The following is a 14056-nucleotide window of genomic DNA, read 5'->3' as shown; positions in this document are numbered from 1 at the left end:
GACGAGCCGGTAGACGATGAGCAGGCCTTAGAGCAACCGTCCGAACAGGGCAACATGGATAGAGAAACCGAACATCCCTCCCCCGGCGAAAACGGCATTCTGGACGACCTCACGCCGAATAAACCTATGGAGCAGAAGAATCTCCACGAGAGGCTCGTTGCAACTGCACGCAGCCTAAAGAAGCAGAAGCAGAAGCTAAAAACAACGGAAGACGCACTCCGGATTAGATGGAGCAAAGTAATCAATACCATAGATAAGTACGGCGACAGTCGCCGCACTAAAAGCTATCCGAAAAGAAAGCTACTGCCTGAATTCGACGAAGAGGCCCTAGAGCCCTCGCATTCAAAAAATGAAAAAGCCACACGGTCGGATAGACGACCCCATAAAGCGGCAAGCGGCGCCGCACCTAAATCGGTATGCGACCCACTTAAGGATTCGCATCATGGCCCAGTCAGGTCCATTTATGGGCCAAGAAAGCAAGCTCTCGTAAGCAACGCTATGAAGCCATCATCAGAATCTGGCACACCCAAATACAGGGGCGCCGCACACCCCCTATGTTTCACCGATGAGGTCCTGGACTATGAATTCCCAGAGGGATTCAAAACCGTAAACATAGAGGCATATGATGGAACAACAGACCCTGGAGTTTGGATCGAGGATTATATCCTCCACATACACATAGCTAGAGGAGATGATCTCCACGCCATAAAATATCTACCCCTTAAGCTTAAAGGGCCAGCCCGGCATTGGCTTAAAAGCCTTCCCGAAAACACAATAGGAAGCTGGGAAGAGCTCGAGGATGCTTTCCGAGCAAACTTTCAAGGGACCTATGTCCGCCCTCCGGATGCAGACGATCTTAGTCACATAACTCAACAACCCGGAGAATCAGCTCGGCAGTTCTGGAATAGATTCCTCACTAAAAAGAATCAGATAGTCGACTGTTTGGACGCCGAAGCCTTAGCAGCTTTCAGGCATAACGTCCGAGACGAATGGCTCGCCAGACACCTCGGCCAAGAAAAGCCAAGAACAATGGCCGCACTAACAAGCCTCATGACCCGCTTTTGTGCAGGGGAGGACAGCTGGTTGGCAAGGTGCAGCCCCAGCGACCCAAGTACATCTGAAACTAGGGATGGAAACGGAAAACCGCGACGCAACAAGGACCGTCGCTGGACTAAGGACAAAAGTCCGAAGAGCACGGCAGTCAATGCTGGATTCAAAGGCTCACGACAAAATCAGGAAAAATCGCCCCCAGGATAACAGGGACGATCCATCCAACCTAAATAAAATCCTAGACAGGATATGTTAGATACACAGTACTCCCGGGAAGCCTGCTAACCATACCCACAAAGACTGTTGGGTTTTCAAACAATCCGGCAGACTCAATGCCGAACACAAGGGGCTCGACACACCAAGCGAAGACGAGGGCAAACCCCAAAAGCAGAGCACCAGGAAACAAAAGAACTTCCCACAAGAAGTAAAAACAGTGAACTCACTTCACATAACAAAACGTGCGGCGCCCGTAAAGGTACGCACCACACAGCCCATCCCCAAAGGGTCCTGCCACTGGTTGTCAAAACCGATCATCTTCGATCAGCTAGATTATTCTAGGAATATCAAGAATGTAGGCTGGACTGCCTTGATAATCGATCCAATAATTGGCGGACTCCAGTTTTCAAATGTCCTTATGGACGGCGGCAGTGGACTAAACCTGATATATCAGGATACAATCCAGCACATGGGGATAAACCCAGCAAGAATCCACCGCAGCAAAACCTCCTTTCAAGGGGTAATACCTGGTCCGGACACCCATTGTACGGGTTTTCTCCGGCTCACAGTCACATTCGGCTCTGCCGATAACCTCCGCCGCGAAAAGCTGGCCTTCCATATCGTCCCGTTTTCAAGTCGTTATCAAGCACTACTGGGACGCGAAGCTTTCGCTCGCTTTAACGCAATACCGCATTATGCATCTCTTACGCTTAAGATGCCCAGTCCACGAGGCATCATCTCTTTGAAGGGAAAGCACTAAAGTGCGCCTCCCCAAGCGGAGGACTGTGCGGCCGCTTTGACAGCCCCACAGCAAAATGGCCTCATCGGCCAAAAAAACTTCAAAATAGGTCATTCAAGACCACGAACGCGGATAGACGAGTTCGGTGCAAAATCATCATTGATGCAGGCCTAGAAGCCATATACCCCCGCACTGGGGGCTCCACGCATATACAATAAGAGACAATAAAGCTCAAACTTATATATCTTACTTTATACTTTGCTTATTTTAAACTTTTTCGGCACGACCCGTTTTCAACTCAGTTCCTCTCTTTTACAGATGAACATCGTGCGGCGCCCGTCCAGGATATGGCACAACGGAGACACAGGCGCAGACGTGCAGTAGGGACCCGTCCTAAAGGATTCTTTTTAGATTAAGACCCTGCGTAAACCTTTTTTACTGTCTCTTGTTGCTACACATCCCCTGGTTTTTTCTTTCTGATATAACCAAGGAGGAGGCTGGCGTCTTGGCATGTGGCCACGTCAGAATTTTTGCACGTACCTGGACACTAGGGGCTTTCTTAATAAAGAGTGTCGTTTCGCCCGCACTCATAAAGACCGATCACCTTAGGGATTGTTCGGCGTCGCGAGTTTTGGCATTATATGCATCAGCTCCGAATCATGTCTTTGGTCAAATGTTGGGTTGCCCGGCTCCTGAGTTCGGCTACCTTACGTTCCGCTCTATCGGCTAAGGTAGCACCAGGAGAACTACTGCGATTGTGCCCCCGGTTTGGCCAGGGCGAGCACCTCAGTAGAGAAAGCCGAAAACTGACTGTCATGATGCAGCGTGAGACTGGTCAGCCACTCGATGACCTATCGGAATCTATCAGATTCCTCCGCTTTAACAAAGGGTCGCTTCCCGGTCAGGCACATACGCGCCCCGAATTCGGACGAGCGCAGTTGCCACCAAGGAGCTACCTAAAGAGTCTCATTGTCAAACACCTATGGCTAAGTGAAAGTGTTAAAGCATTATAGTCCGGTTGCCTGGCCCGCTGCGCTATCACCTCCTTTGTAGGACCAAGACGTTGGGTTAAGTGTGAAAATGCGTCTTCTGCGAGCACCCCCGCACTATGTGCGTGGGGGCTGAAGCCAACGACTGCCATCTTTCAGATTCTATATATATATATATATATATATATCTTAAAACGGCCGCATAGGAGGTGTTCCCAATACTTGGAGGCACAAGTATAAAAAAGGCCACTACAGTTTATCAAAATATTACTTTATAATTACATATGCTATCATAACATAGCTTCTTTCGGGCACTGCGTCTCTATTACACGAGCGCCTTCAAGAACTTCCTGAAAATAGTGCTTGGAGGGTACTCGGCTTTTGTCCGAATCTCGGGATGCAACAACGGTGGTCTCCATCTCTGCCCAGTATGTCTTAACACGGGCAAGAGCCATCCTAGCGCCCTCTATGCATGTTGACCTCTTCATTGCATTTATACGCGGCACCGCGTCAAGGAATTGCTGCACCAAGCTGAAATAACTCTTTGGCTCCGATCTCCCCGGCCACAGGTGACCCATGACGTACTTCATGGCGAGTCCAGACAACCTATTGAGTTCGGCCCATTGAGCCAAACGATCATCCACTGCCAGTGGACACTCTGGATTGTGAAACTGCGACCAGAAAAGCTTTTCCACTTCGCGATCTTTCTGATCTCGAAAGTGTTCGGTCGCATCAGCAGCACTCGCTGCCAAGTCCAGACAGGTATCCTCCACACTCCACATCCGGTCCAACGGAGCAAACTTCGGATCACAAAACTTCCTCTGCAGCATAAAGGGCTTTCCAGCCGCAATCTGTTCGGCCTAATGCAGCTCCTCCTTCGTAGCTCTCATCACAGAGCGAGCATCCTTGGCATCGGCAACGGCCTTCTCTAAGTCCGTCTGTCTCGCCCGGTCTTCTTTTTCAAGAAGTTTGCAACGGTCTGCAGCGCTCTTTAACTTCTCGGCCATCTCGGCCATTTCTTCTTTGCTTCGGCAGTGAGCAGCCTGTTCGGCTTTCAGCTCTTCAAGGGCCTTCTTGGCAGCCGCATCGCTTTTTCTGGCTTGCTCCTTAGCTCGGGCAAGTTCTGCCGTAAGATTCTCCACGGCGGCCGTACCATCTGCGTCAAGCATACACATTGTAAGACACTGACATGAAGCTCCTCTTACATGATGCCGCCCAAAGAATTACATACCTTGAGCCTTATCAAGCCGCTTGTTGACAAGCGCGATGTCGGCGTCTGCCACGTCCAGTTGTCGCTTTAGTTCGGCCACATCATCAGTTCGGCTTGATTCCGGACACCTCGCCACCTACATTCAAAGGCGACATCTTAGACCTGGGATTATGATCCTCTGCGTGCCGTCATTTCTTGACAACGTGCAGAGTCTCAGGGGCTACTATCTATACAGGGCGCATTTTACTTATGCACAACTGACAAAAGTGTACCTTATCTAACGTACCTCAAAACCCGTCAGTAAACTTTTGACGGCCTCATGCAATCCGCTTTCTGCGGATGAAATCCTTTCAATCACCGTGCCCATCAATGCACGGTGCTCCTCTGAGATAGAAGCTCGCCCCAGCAGAATCTTCAGCTCCTCCGGCCGAGCACCAGACGGTGCCGGACTTGTCCTATGGCCTCTTTCGAAGGCCGGACGCGGAGAGCCTTGGGAGGCCACATAGCTATCTTTCGCCCCTGCCGGATTCAGAGAAACCCTCCGCGACGACACCTCAGGGTCGCCCGCCTCGCTAGGCGGTATGGCAGGGGGAGGCATCCCTCTCTCCATCATCTCCGGAAGAAGATCCCCCGAAGACGAGCTCTGCTGAGAAGGGCTGAGGTCCGAGCTACAAGGTAAAATTTTGGTTAATCTTCTCAGATATAAATCAAGGATTTCTCTCATCCCTCAAAAGGAAAACCTCTCTCTACTTATGGCTCGCTGGAGGGCTGATCCCCTTGAGGGCGTAGTCCGGCCGAGGAACTCCCCGGCATCGGACCCTCTGACGAGGATTTTCTCCCCTGTTTCGAGGCCATGGTTTCCGGGTCGTCAGCGGCGGCTCTCTTCTTCCCCTTAGGAGAGGAATTGTCGGTTCCTCCCTTCGGGGCAGCCTCCTTCGAGGAGGCCATAGCTTCCTTGTCCTCCCCCTCCAAAGGCATTATCTCCAACATCCTGACCAGCACGGGATCCGGCCTGGTTTCAGGAAGGGGAGCCGGACACCTGATTAGCTTTACCTTCGCTATCCACTCCTGTTTAAAAGGACGGCTCTTTTAGGGGCAAGTTTATGACAATTATACGGATAGAAGGTCCGGGCACAGGGTTGCTTACTTGAGTATCTGAGCGATTGCAGCTTAGGCCTGCATCCTTGGTTAAATCCGGACACATATCTTGTGATCCGAAGTACATCCTATACATCTCCGCGGGCGTTGCGCCCATAAAATTCTGGAGAGCTCGCGGTCCCTCTGGATTAAACTCCCACAGGCGAAGGGGGCGACGTTTGCCGGGCAATATTCGGCAAATCAGCATGACCTGCGTCACCTTGACCAAACTGAGGTCTCCTTCCAAGAGATCCTTAATTCGGCCCTGTAACAGGGGCATGTCTTTGGGCAAACCCCAATCTAATCCTTTGTTGACCCATGACGCTAGCCGTGATGGGGGACCCGAGCGAAAGGCAGGAGGCGCCGCCCACTTGGCGCTCCTGGGAGCGGTGATATAGAACCATTCTCGTTGCCACAAGCCGAGCTCCTCTTGAAAGGAGCCCTCGGGCCATGGAGCATCAGCATTCTTACTTATGACAGCGCCTCCGCACTCTGCGTGCCGTCCCTCGATCATCTTCGGCTCCAATCCGAAAGTCTTGAGCCATAATCCGAAGTGAGGAGTAACACGGAGGAACGCTTCACACACAACGATGAATGAGGAAATGTGGAGGATGGACTCCGGGGCTAAGTCATGAAATTCCAGCCCGTAATAAAACAGCAGCCCCCTCACGAAGGGATCCATTGGGAAGCCTAACCCCCGAAGGAAGTGAGACATGAACACTATGCTCTCACCGGGCTGGGGACTGGGAATAGCCTGCCTTTGAGCTGGCAACCTATGCGGAATTTCGGCGGTCAAGAACTTAGCCTCTCTCAACTTTAGCACGTCCTCCTCCGTGACGGAAGAGGGCATCCATCGGCCTTGAAGGTCGGAACCGGACATTGTCGAAGGTCCGAAGCGCCTGGAATTTGGAGCCTAGGGTGTTGGAACTCGAGGCGATGGGTGAACTCGTTTGAGATTGGAAGAAGGAGTAAGGCCTTGGTCTCTTTATAAGAGGTTGAATACCAGGAGCCCTCCCTGTAACCGTTTGGAACTCGCATTTAATCGAGAAAACATGCTAACGGGCACGATTGGGTTACCCACGTCCGTATTGATGAGAATCCCGTAAAAGGGGGGCACACGATCTCTGCTTTGACAAGACGTGCCAAAGAAACCGCCTCACAAAACATGCTGAGGTGGAAAAGTAAAAACGATTCGAGTAAAGAACTTGGCCTTAGTGTGATGACGCACTGCGGAATACTTCAGCAGATTTGATTTGTGTTAATATTATTCTCTCTATGGCAATATGTGGAAACTTATTTTGCAGAGCCAGACACTACTATTGGTGTTTACAATCTTCTATGAAGGACTTGGAGGAGGAACCCGCCTTGCAATGCCGAAGACAATTTGCGCGCCGGACTCGTCGTCATTGAAGCCTGGTTCAGGGGCTACTGAGGGAGTCCTGGATTAGGGGGTGTTCGGGTAGCCGGACTATACCTTCAGCCGGACTCCTGGACTATGAAGATACAAGATTGAAGACTTCGTCCCGTGTCCGGATGGGACTTTCCTTGGCGTGGAAGGAAAGCTTGGCGATGCGGATATTCAAGATCTCCTACCATTGTAACCGACTTTATGTAACCCTAACCCTATCCGGTGTCTATATAAACCGGAGGGTTGTAGTCCGTAGGCAATCAACTCCATACACAACAATCATACCATAGGCTAGCTTCTAGGGTTTAGCCTCCTTGATCTCGTGGTAGATCTACTCTTGTACTACCCATATCATCAATATTAATCAAGCAGGAGTAGGGTATTACCTCCATCGAGAGGGCCCGAACTTGGGTAAAAGAAAGTGTTCCCTGCCTCCTGTTACCATCCGGCCTAGACGCACAGTTCGGGACCCCCTACCCGAGATCCGCCGGTTTTGACACCGACAGGAAGCGTTACTAGAACGCAGATGAGGTAGTCGTACTCGTAGCGATTCAGATTGCGGTCGATTCCGATCTAAGCGCCGAACAATGGCACCTCCACGTTCAACACACGTGCATCCCGGTGACGTCTCCCACGCCTTAATCCAGCAAGGAGAGAGGGAGAGGTTGGGGAAGACTCCGTCCAGCAGTAGCACGACGGCGTGGTGGTGGTGAAGGAGCGCGGTACTCCTGCAGGGCTTCGCCAAGCACTACGAGAGACGAGGAGGGAGAGAGGTAGGGCTGCGCCTTGGGAGAGAGAGACTCGTGTGTTGGGCAGCCCCAAAACCTCCACTATATATAGGGGCAAGGGCAAGGGGAGGATCCCTAGGGTTTCCCCTAGGGGGGGCGGCGGCCAGGGCAGATGGGATCTCCCCATTGGGTGATTTGGCCCCCAAGCCAGGAGGTGGGAACCCTAGATGGGGCGCCCCAAACCCCCTGGTCACCTGGGAATAGGTGAGGGGGGCGCACAGCCCCTTAGTGGGCTGGTTTGCCCCCTTCCCTTGGCCCATGAAGCCCCCAACACTTGTCGGGGCTCTCGAAACACCTTTCGGTCATGTTGGTCATCACCCGGTACCTCCGGAACACTTCTGGACTCCAAAACCCTTCGTCCAATATACCAATCTTCACCTCCGAACCATTCCGGAACTCCTCATGATGTCCGGGATCTCATCCGAGACTCCGAACAACATTCGGTAACCGCATACATACTTTTCCTATAACCATAGCATCATCGAACCTTAAGTGTGTAGACCCTACGGGCTCGGGAATAATGCAGACATGACCGAGACATCTCTCTGGTCAATAACCAACAGCGGGATCTAGATACCCATGTTGGCTCCCACATGTTCCACGATGATCTCATCGGATGAACCACGATGTCAAGGATTCAGTCAATCCCGTATACAATTCCCTTTGTCTACCGGTATAGTACTTGCCCGAGATTCGATCGTCGGTATCCTGATACCTTGTTCAATCTCGTTACCGGCAAGTCTCTTTACTCGTTCCGTAACACATCATCCCATGATCAACTCCTTCGTCACATTGTGCACATTATGATGATGTCCTACCTAGTGGGCCCAGAGATACCTCCCCGTTTACACGGAGTGACAAATCTCAGTCTCGATTCGTACCAACCCAACGGACACTTCCGGAGATACCCGTAGTGCACCTTTATAGCCACCCAGTTATGTTGTGGCGTTTAGTACACCCAAAGCATTCCTACAGTATCCGGGAGTTGCACAATCTCATGGTCTAAGGAAATGATACTTGACATTAGAAAAGCTATAGCAGACGAACTATACGATCTTGTGCTAGGCTTAGGATTGGGTCTTGTCAATCACATCATTCTCCTAATGATGTGATCCCGTTATCAATGACATCCAATGTCCATGGTCAGGAAACCATGATCATCTATTGATCAACGAGCTAGTCAACTAGAGGCTTACTAGGGACATTTTGTGGTCTATGTATTCACACATGTATTACGGTTTCCGGTTAATACAATTATAGCATGAACAATAGACAATTATCATGAACAAGGAAATACAATAATAACCATTTTATTATTGCCTCTAGGGCATATTTCCAACACACAATTCCTATTTGCAACAATAAGAACATCATTAATCCTTCCCATAGGTTTCTTAATAGTGGAATCCGCGAGGTGAAATTTCAAGAACAATCATCAAATTCATGGAAACCTAACACATCACACAGAGTTTTTGGAATCATGGAAACGCTAGCACCCAAATCACATAAAGCATAGCATTCATGATCTTTAATTTTAGTTTTAATAGTATGTTCCCACTCATCATGAAGTTTTCTAGGTATAGAAACTTCTAATTCAAGTTTTTCTTCATAAGATTGCATTAGAGCATCAACAATCTATCAAAGAGCAATTATCATAATTAAATTCCTTGAAATCCAAAATAGTGGGTTCAATGCTATGTAAAGTTTTGACCTCTCCAATCCCACTTTTACCAATTTTTGCATCAAGGTCTAAAACCCCCGAATCATTGGGACGCCTTTTAACTAAAGTTGACTCATCTCCAGTCCCATCATTATCAAGATTCATATTGCAAGACAAAAATTTAATAGGAGACACATCAATCACTTTTAGATCTTCATCCTTATTATCATCAAAACTAGAAGAACACGCTTTAATAAAGCAATCTTTTTTAGCACACATCCTAGCGATTCTTGCTTTGCACTTATCAATGAAAATTCTCATGGCTTTGAGAGACTCATTGATATCATGCTTAGGTGGAATAGATCTATGTTTCGAGGAATCAACATCAAGAGAAATTCTATCCACGTTCCTAGCCAACTCATCAATCTTAGACAATTTTTCTTCAATCAAAGCATTGAAACTCTTTTGTGAACTAATAAATTCTTTAATACTAGATTAAAAATCAGAGGGCATCTTATTATTATTTCCATAAGAAATTGTTGTAGGAATTACCATAATTATTAGAGGAATTACTAGGATACGGCCTAGGATTAAAGTTTCCTCTATACGCGTTGTTACCAAAATTGTTCCTACCAACAAAATTCACATCCATAGATTCATAATTATTCTCAATCCAGATAGACAAAGGCATATCATTAGGATCAGAAGAAACACTCTTATTAGAAAACAATTTCATAAGTTCATCCATCTTTCCACTCAAAACATTAATTTCTTCTATGGCATGAACTTTTTTACTAGTAGATCTTTCGGTGTGCCATTGAGAATAATTAGCCATAATATTATCTAGGAGTTTGGTAGCTTCTCCTAAAGTGATTTCCATAAAAGTGCCTCCTGCGGCCAAATCTAAAACATTTCTAGAAGCAAAATTCAATCTAGCATAAAAAATTTGTATGATCATCCACAAATTCAAACCATGTGTAGGGCAATTGTGAATCAACCAAAATAGAACAACCATTATTCATGCTCAAAGCTGGCACTAAATAACAATTATTGAGGTTCAAAACTAATCCCGTAGGTAAATGTAGAGGTAGCGTGCCGACGGCGATCACATCGACCTTGGAGCCATTCCCGACGCGCATCGTCACCTCGTCCTTCGCCAGTCTCCGCTTATTCCGCAGCTCCTTTAGCAATGCCGGCCTTCTTGTCCGCTAAGTATTTGGGGCAGTTCCGCTTCCAGTGACCACTTCCCTTGCAATAAAAGCACCCAGTCTCGGGCTTGGGTCCATTCTTTGGCTTCTTCCCAGCAGCTTGCTTGCCGGGCGCGGCAACTCCCTTGCCGTCCTTCTTGAAAGCTTTCTTTCCCTTGCCTTTCTTGAACTTAGTGGTTTTATTCACCATCAACACTTGATGTTCCTTTTTGACTTCTACCTCTACTGATTTCAGCACTGCAAATACTTCAGGAATGGTCTTTTCCATCCCCTGCATATTGAAGTTCATCACAAAGCTCTTGTAGCTCGGTGGAAGCGACTGAAGGATTCTGTCAATGACCGACGTCATCCGGGAGATTAACTCCCAACTGAGTTAAGCGGTTATGCAACCCAGACATAGTGAGTATGTGCTCACTGACAGAACTGTTTTCCTCCATCTTACAGCTGAAAGAACTTGTCGGAGACTTGATATCTCTCGACCCGCATGAGCTTGGAAAAACCATTTTCAGCTCTTCGAACATCTCATATGCTCCGTGTCTCTCAAAACGCTTTTGGAGCCCCGCTCTAAGCTGTAAAGCATGCCGCACTGAACGAGGGAGTAGTCATCAGGTACGTGCCTGCCAAGCGTTCATAACGTCTTGTTCTGCGGGAGACAGGTGCATCACCTAGCGGTGCTTTGTAGGACATAATCTTTCTTGGCAGCTATGAGGATGATCCTCAGGTTCCGGACCCAGTCCGTATAGTTGCTGCCATCGTCTTTCAGCTTGGTTTTCTCTAGGAACGCGTTGAAGTTGAGGACAACGTTTGGCCATTTGATCTACAAGACATATTGTAAAGATTTTAGACTAAGTTCATGATAATTAAGTTCATCTAATCAAATTATTCAATGAACTCCCACTTAGATAGACATCCCTCCTGTAATCTAAGTATAACATGATCCGAGTTAACTAGGCCGTGTCCGATCATCACGTGAGACGGACTAGTCAACATCGGTGAACATCTTCATGTTGATCGTATCTTCTATACGACTCATGCTCGACCTTTCGGTCTTCTGTGTTCCGAGGCCATGTCTGTACATCCTAGGCTCGTCAAGTCAACCTAAGTGTTTTGCATGTGTAAATCTGTCTTACACCCGTTGTATGTGAACGTTGGAATCTATCACACCCGATCATCACGTGGTGCTTCGAAACAACGAACTGTCGCAATGGTGCACAGTTAGGGGGAACACTTTCTTGAAATTATTATGAGGGATCATCTTATTTACTACCGTCGTTCTAAGAAAACAAGATGCAAAAACATGATAAACATCACATGAAATCAAATAATAATAGTGACATGATATGGCCAATATCACATAGCTCCTTTTATCTCCATCTTGGGGCTCCATGATCATCTTGTCACCGGCATGACACCATGATCTCCATCATCATGATCTCCATCATCGTGTCTCCATGAAGTTGCTCGCCAATTATTACTTCTACTACTACGGCTAACGCGTTTAGCAATAAAGTAAAGTAATTTACATGGCGTTTCTCAATGACACGCAGGTCATACAAAAAATAAAGACAACTCCTATGGCTCCTGCCAGTTGTCATACTCATCGACATGCAAGTCGTGATTCTTATTACAATAGCATGAACATCTCATACATCACATATATATCATTCATCATTCATCACAACTTTGGCCATATCACATCACAGAACACTTGCTGCAAAAACAAGTTAGACGTCCTCTAATTGTTGTTGCAAGTTTTATGTGGCTGCAAAAGGGTTCTAGCAAGAACGTTTTCTTACCTACGTGAAAGCCACAACGTGATTTGTCATCTTCTATTTACCCTTCATAAGGACCCTTTTCATCGAATCTGCTCCAACTAAAGTGGGAGAGACAGACACCCGCCAGCCACCTTATGCAACTTGTGCATGTTAGTCGGTGGATCCGGTCTCACGTAAGCGTACGTGTAAGGTTGGTCCGGGCCGCTTCATCCCACAATACCGTTGAAGCAAGATAAGACTAGTAGCGGCAAGAAAGTTGACAACATCAACGCCCACAAGAAATTGTGTTCTACTCGTGCAAGAGAACTACGCATAGACCTAGCTCATGATGCCACTGTTGGGGAACGTTGCAGAAAACAAAAAAATTTCCTACAGTTTCACCAAGATCCATCTAGGAGTTCATCTAGCAACGAGTGATCGGATTGCATCTACATACCTTTGTAGATCATGCGCGGAAGCGTTCAAAGAACGGGGATGAGGAAGGCGTACTCGACGTGATCCAAATCACCGGAGATCCTAGCGCCGAATGGACGGCACCTCTGGGTTCAACACACGTACGGTCAGTGTAACGTCTCCTCCTTCTTGATCCAGCAAGGGGGAGAAGAGGTTGAGGAAGATGGCTCCAGTAGCAGCACAACGGCATGGTGGTGATGGAGCTGCAGTACTCCGGCAGGGCTTCGCCAAGCTCTATGGAGGAGGAGGATGTGTTGGAGAGGGAGAGGGAGGCACCAAAGGCGTAGTGTGAGAGGCCCTCCTTCCCCCACTATATATAGGGAGCCTAGGGGGGGCGCCGGCCCTAGGAGATGCAATCTCCTAGGGGGGCGGCGGCCAAGGGAGGAATCCCTCCTCCCCAAGGCACCTAGGAGGTGCCTTCCCCCTTTAGGACTCTTCCTTTCTTGATCTCCTGGCGCATGGGCCTCTTGGGGCTGGTGCCCTTGGCCCATATAGGCCAAGGCGCACACCCCTACAGCCCATGTGGCCCCCCGGGGCAGGTGGCCCCACCCGGTGGACCCCCGGGACCCTTCCGGTGGTCCCGGTACAATACCGGTGACCCCGAAACTTGTCCCGACGGCCGAAATAGCACTTCCTATATATAATTCTTTACCTACGAACCATTCCGGAACTCCTCGTGACGTCCGGGATCTCATCCGGGACTCCGAACAACATTCGGGTTACTGCATATACATATCCCTACAACCCTAGCGTCACCGAACCTTAAGTGTGTAGACCCTACGGGTTTGGGAGACATGTAGACATGACCGAGATCGCTCTCCGGTCAATAACCAACAGCGGGATCTGGATACCCATGTTGGCTCCCACATGCTCCTCGATGATCTCATCGGATGAACCACGATGTCGAGGATTCAAGCAACCCCGTATACAATTCCCTTTGTCAATCGGTATGTTACTTGCCCGAGATTTGATCGTCGGTATCCCAATACCTCGTTCAATCTCGTTACCGGCAAGTCACTTTACTCGTACCGTAATACATGATACCATGACCAGACACTTGGTCACTTTGAGCTCATAATGATGATGCATTACCGAGTGGGCCCAGTGATACCTCTCCGTCATACGGAGTGACAAATCCCAGTCTTGATCCGTGTCAACCCAACAGACACTTTCGGAGATACCCGTAGTATACCTTTATAGTCACCTAGTTACGTTGTGACGCTTGGTACACCCAAAGCAATCCTACGGTATCGGGGAGTTACACAATCTCATGGTCTAAGGAAAAGATACTTGACATTGGAAAAACTCTAGCAAACGAACTATACGATCTTATGCTATGTTTAGGATTGGGTCTTGTCCATCACATCGTTCTCCTAATGATGTGATCTCGTTATCAATGACATCCAATGTCCATAGTCAGGAA

Source organism: Triticum urartu, chromosome 4 (genome assembly GCF_003073215.2).
Source record: "Triticum urartu cultivar G1812 chromosome 4, Tu2.1, whole genome shotgun sequence".
In the NCBI taxonomy this organism is placed as follows: Eukaryota; Viridiplantae; Streptophyta; class Magnoliopsida; order Poales; family Poaceae; genus Triticum; species Triticum urartu.
Note: the sequence above shows the minus strand (reverse complement) of the source record.